Raw genomic sequence first — 6,910 nt, 5'->3', positions numbered from 1 at the left:
ATTCAGGACTGATCGATTTATCATTTTTAGTGCTTCATGTGTGGTCTGAAACAAGTGTGGACGCATCAGGTGGGGATTCCTTTTTCTCACATGAGCAGTGTACTTCAGTTCCTTGCCATTTGTTTCCTTTAATGAACTATTGGTTCTATGCCATCTTTGGTGATGAATTAACAATTCAAAGTGCTTTTCTTGCGTATTCTTGATTAACCAGCGTTTATATTTAGATGTGTGACAGTGCCAAGCCTCAGTGTTTGATTTGTAAAGACTCTTTTTCTTTGGTAATCTAAGCCCAAACATCTATGAAGTAGCTCATACATGACTCCAACCCATAACAATTTGCAAGACCTAATATTGTCATTTGTCACATCAAGATTATATATAGGGAAATTTTATTGACACGTGAGAAAATTCAGAGGGCCCTTCAAATGTTAAAAAAAAAACTTTTAAATGAAACATTCTAAGGGCACCTCACTGTCATCCCTTTGTCTGCCTTTTTTTCATAATCTTGCTTCTCCATCTATTGTACATTCTCTTCTCCAATGACTAAATGTTGAAATTTCAAGGATCAACATCGGTCAAAACACCAACAATCCTTTGAAGTATCTATATCCGCCAAGATCGATACAAAACATTGAATGTTTTGGGAATATATCGGGTATGTATCAGTTTGTTTCGAATTTATTGGTTAATACCGTATCGGTTTTTTTCATTAACCAAAACATTCAATCGATACGATATTTTAAACTATGGATACAATCCCTTTTTTTTATAAGATTTGTTTTTCTAAGAAATGAATGCAAACACTACATATGGATGCAATCCAATGTTTCATATTTGTATCATTTGTTAAATATGAGTTCAAACATTTAAATGTTATGTGATTTTTATTGTCAAAATTGATGTTATATGTCTTTGATTGTAGATTTCAAATTCTACTATGTAAGAATTTAACTCAGACATATAAATTTCGATGAAAAAAATACTTTGCCACTGATATGATATGTATTTAATTTGAGTTCAATGCTTTTTTTTTTTTTTTTTTCATTATAACTTATCATTTATATGTAAGACTAATGATACATTATTTGATTGTAGAGCTTTTACTCTCATGATGAAGTTATTGATTGGTGTCGACGAATTGGGAAAACCATGGGGATAGTTGTTGTCATTAAAAAAATCAAACTTGGGAAGGACCCCTAGAATCAACTTTGGTTGTGAGAGAAGTGGTTAGTTTAGATATCATAAGAATTTTTTTTTGAAAACTAGTCTACTCGTAGACACACTGGAACGAAACTATTTGATTGTCTATTTTCACTTAAAAAAGTGAAACTTCCAGAAGATGGTAAGTGGAAAGTTGAAATTCAATGTGGCATTCATAATCATCCATCAAAAAATAATGAAGGATATTCTTACATAGGGAGGCTCACAAATGAAGAATTGTAGATTTTGACGATGATACACTTCTATACAAATTTTTTTGTTTAGACATGTAAGGATTTTTTGGTATAGACATGTAATTCTACACAGGCTTTTCGAGTCTTTTTTGTATACAAATATATTATTGACATATTTAAAACTTTGATAGCCAAAACGTCTTTACGTTATTTATTTTGTACTTCAAATACTCTCATCGATATCTACTCTTGACATGAGTTTTGATAGTCAAAACAAAAACGAAATATAATGTGTTAATGTACACTCTTGACATGTACTTCACAATGTCAGATGTGCAATTATGACATGAATCAATGCATGCCAGATGTCCACTTTTGGCTTAGTGAACAAAAATGAGGTATGATATGTGTCATATGTGCACTTTTGACATATACTTTACAATGTCATAGTAATATGAGCATGTGACCTCGTAGTCTGTCCATGGACTCTAGTCAACTACCCATGTGGCCTCGTGGTCTAACTTTGACCTCTACCCTGAACTAGTACTACCGCCTTCTGTGTGTATTGGAATGTTGGTGCTGGAGGTAAAAAACTGGTTGACTAACTCAATACTGCCTTAATCCACCATGCCTGTATATCACTTATCTCTTGCCCTATGGGGGTATTGACCTCATCCTAACAATCTATTCCTGAATAACCTTGTCTGCCCTTTCCAGCCTTTGGGCTCTAGTGACCACCTTAGAGTAGTCAATGATTTCAAATGCTGCCATCCTACTCTTATAAGAAACCTTCAACCCTCTAAAAAATCTCTCAACATTCATCTGGTTAGTGGAGATTAGCTCGAGTGCATAACAAGCCAACTAGGTGAATTAAGACTTATACTAATCCACTGTTATGGTACCCTGTACCAATCTATCAAACTTCATCATTTTTTTGTCTCTAGAACTAGTAGGAACATAATTTTCAAGAAACTTAATCTAAAAAATTGCCCACTATTTTGAATCCCTGGATCATTTTCTTTCATTGATGTCCACCAATGAGCGACACCTTTCTATAGCATCAAAGTGGCACACACCTTTCTATAGCATAAAAGTGGCACACAGAACCTTTTGCGTATCTGTGCACTCCATGGTATGCAAGTACTTGTCAGATTTCTCTTACCATTCTTTAGCCATGGCCAGGTTTGTAGTACAATCAAAACCAGGTGGCCTCATCCCTCTTTACTCTCTAATAAAGCTCATGCTTGACCTTGTTACGATAGTCAAACCAACTTCATACCCCTAGGTATCTTTGATGGTGAGGGTATACCTTGCATGGGTATGATCTTAGGAGTATGCTAAGTCGACTGATGCTGTCCTCCCAATATTCCAGTCAATTGTCTCATCATAGTCATCTAGTTGTCCAACATATTTGCTTGTCTCTCTTCTATTTTGACTTGATTTTGGGAGATCGCAGCTATGTTTTGAATCACAATCTCCATCTCACTTGGTGTTCTCGTCCTCTTGGTTCTTCATCTCAATCCTTCCAACCCCAAAATAGTGAGGTTGATTGGGGTTACTCTTGATTTGAACTCTCTTGTTCGATTGAAAACCTTAACTCTCAACTATGGGATATTACCTCTGCCAATTAGTCTAAGAGCAACACCAGCACCAATAATAAAGAAGGAAAGAAAGAGAGGACCAAGGGAAAATAATGCTTAGTCTTGAGTTCTTTTTCTCTTGTTCTTATTACAGAGATGATGGATCAAAATACATCCTCTCAAGTAGCAAGGTGGTTGTGTCTCCATTAAGTTTATATTGAAGAAGGGAAATAAGGGAAGAAAAAGATAAGAAGAAATTTTAAGGCTAGAGACTCGTTAAATTAAAGGGAAATAAATAACTACAGAATTTAAACTAACAACTTACAAGGAGACAATGCTTAGAAATCTAGTAGAAAAAATCCAATTAGAATGATCTTTGATTATGATTTGACAAGAGTTCTTGCTCCAAGAGTTCTTTTACTCTCTTGAGGAGAACAAAAAATGAACCATCCTCTAAAACCCTTCAGAACTCCCCTATTTATAGAACTATATGGGAGTTTGTTACCAAGGTTACAAAGAAAAAGATAAAAATGCCATTTGAAAATAGTTCTATCAAAATAGCGAATGTTGTTAATTATCTTAAGTGAATGAACATTCGTAGTGAACTTCCTAACACTCTTTATCGCATCTCTTGTTTAGACTCTTTATCGAATTTCTCCAAAAGAAATTCGTTGAGTGTTCAAATGTTGAAACCAACAACACTCACTGATGCGATCGGCTTCGTTTGCATGCAAAAAGAAAAAATATTGGCTCGAAGATGGCTGAACAACCCTACAAACGACACAATGCAATCGTTCCTTCAGGAATATCATTATCAGTTTCCTTCAAATGACTCTCACCTATAGATATGAAAGAGCGTAGAGACCATGAGTTATGTTATAATTACAATGAGAAATTCTCTGGCCATAAATGTAAAGTTCAGCAACTTTTCCTTTTAGAAGGGAATTTGCCAGAGGAAATGGGTGAAACCGGCGGATGAGATGATAGAGATGAAATTGAAGAGGAAGGGGGAGGGAATACTTTTTAGATTGAAATCTTGAGGACAAGGTTTTTTTACAAGGGGTAGAGACTGTTATGTGTCTAGAAATTATTCTCTTGTATCAAGATTTGATGCTGTCACACGACACAAAATATACGTGATTTGGTCAAAGAATCGACCTACGTCTACGGGCGAAAACGGCGATTTCAATATATTAACTAAAGAAGAACACAGTTACAATTTCTCTCTGTCTCTCGTATATTTCTCTACCCCTTTAGGGTTTCATCTCTTATCCTTTATATACTTAGGGTTACAAAGAGGTTAAACGGGTCGGATCCAAAACCAAACCAAATGGGCCCAATATTTTGCCCGGGGCTTCGCCCCCGGACCCCCAGTAATGGTGGGGAAACCCCACACATTACCAATTAAACGGGTTATGTGGGTCGTTAACGGATCTCAAAAGATCCGGGTTGAATCCACGACAACCCTCCACATACAAGAATAGAAGACATAACCAATAAATCTCCACCTTGGCTTCAATTCTAAAAAACAAAGAAACTGCTTTCGCCTTGCCCCACTAGGACCTCAAGAACTGCAAACACCTATCAAGTTCAGGCTGCCCCTAAACTTGATACTTGGGATGACTTTAGTCATTAAATTTGCTGGATTCTTCGCTGTATCAATCTTTTTCACTACAATAGCACCTTGAGCAACCACATCTCGAATGAAGTGCAGTCTAACATCAATATGCTTGGTCCTCTCGTGATACATCTGATTTTTGGTTAGATGTATGACACTTTGACTGTCACAAAATACTGTAGTAGCACCTTGTTCCAAACCCAAATCAATAATCAAGCCCTGCAACCATATTGCCTCCTTCACTGCCTCTGTAGCTGCCATATACTCTGCCTCTGTGGTAGACAATGCGACTGTTGACTGCAAAGTTGCCTTCCAACTGATAGTACTACCGCAAAGAGTAAAAACATAACCTGTCAAAGATCTCCTCGTATCTAAATCACCAGCATAATTTGAATCGACATACCCAACAACACTATCATAAGTGTCACTGCTTCTATCATATAACAAACCAACTCCAGCAGTACCCTTTAAGTACCTCAGTATCCATTTAACTGCTTGCCAATGGATCTTCCTAGATTTGTCCATGTATCTACTGACTACATTAACTGTATGTGAAATGTCAGGCCTAGTACAAACCATGACATACATAAGACTGCCAACAACACTAGCATAAGGAACATGAGACATGTGCTCCACCTCCTCCTCTGTTTGCGGGGACATCTGAGCTGAAGTCTAAAGTGAGCTGCTAGAGGGGTACTCACAGATTTAGACTCTTGCATCCCAAAACGATCCAACACCCTCTCAATGTATTTCCTTTGTGACACATACAAGTTACCTGCTCTTCTATCCCTATGAATCTCCATACCCAAAATCTTCTTTGTAGCCCCTAAGTCTTTCATCTCAAACTCACTACTGAGTTGAGCCTTCAACCTCCTAATCTCATATGTAGGCATGCAATCAACATGTCATCTACATATAATAGTAAGTACATAAACGAACCATTTGTAAGCCTCGGATGATAAACACAACTGTTATACTTACTCCTAGTATAGTTGTTTCCTACCATAAAAGTATCAAACCTCTTATACCACTGTCTAGGAGACTGCTTCAGGCCATATAAAGATTTTTTCAACAAACACACATGATCTTCTTTCCCCTGAATAATGAATCCCTCTGGCTGATGCATATAAATCTATTCTTCTAACTCACCATGTAGAAAAACAGTCTTCACATCAAGTTGTTCAAGCTTTAAATTGTATAAGGCAACCATGGCAAGGAGCACCCTGATAGAAGTATGTTTTACCACAGGCGAGAAAACCTCGGTAAAATCTACACCTTCCCGTTGCGTATACCCCTTTGCCATCAATCGTGTTTTGAACCTAGCATCTTCAACACCTGGAATTCCTTCATTTTTCTTCAAGACCCATTTGCATCCCACAATCTTATGACCTTTTGGCTTCTCAACAATCTCCCATGTTTGATTCTTATGAAGAGACTCGATCTCCTCACTAAGGGCAACACACCACTGTGTTGACTCTTCACATGTGATGGCCTCCTGATAGGTACATGGCTCCTCATCATCTATAGCCTCTGCCACACTAAGTGCATGAGCCACAAAATCTGTATGAGCAAATCTCTGAGGTGGCTTAACATGCCTCCTTTGTTTGTCTTTAGCCAAGCTGTACTGTTGTAACTGAACCTCATCCATGATAGTAGGATCCTGTCGTGGTTCTTCATCCTCTTGATCTAAGTCATTTGTACCATTATTTTCCAAAACAGGAGCCTCTAACTCTACCTGTTTAATGATACCACGAGCTCTTTCAGTATCGAGTACCTCCTTTGCACTGAACATGGCAGACTCATCAAATGCCGCATCCCTACTGATAAGAAACTTTTTCCCTGTCGCATCTGGTCACCACAATCTACAACCTTTCACTCCAGTCTGATATCCAAGAAATATGCATTTTTTTGCCCTCGGTTCAAGCTTACCATCATTTACGTGAGCATATGCTGGACACCCAAATATCCTCAACCCAGAATATGTAGCAGGAAACCTCGACCACACCTTCTCTGGAGTTTTGAATTCAATAGCACTGTTAGGAGACCTGTTCACAAGATAACAAGCTGTGTTAACAGCTTCAGCCCAAAACTGCTTTGGCAAACTAGAATTTGATTGCATGCACCGCGCCTTTTCTAATAAAGTCCTGTTCATTCGTTCTGCAACCCCGTTCTGTTATGGTGTCTTCCGTACTGTGTGATGCCGCATAATACCCTCATTTTTACAGAACTCATCGAATTCTCCAGAGCAAAATTTCAAACCATTATTAGTCCTCAATCTCTTGATCTGTTTTCCAGTTTGTTTTCTATCAATGTCTTCT

The sequence above is a fragment of the Akebia trifoliata genome, chromosome 13 (assembly GCF_017979445.1).
Source record: "Akebia trifoliata isolate Shusen 1 chromosome 13, ASM1797944v1, whole genome shotgun sequence".
NCBI classification, from domain to species: Eukaryota; Viridiplantae; Streptophyta; class Magnoliopsida; order Ranunculales; family Lardizabalaceae; genus Akebia; species Akebia trifoliata.
Note: the sequence above shows the minus strand (reverse complement) of the source record.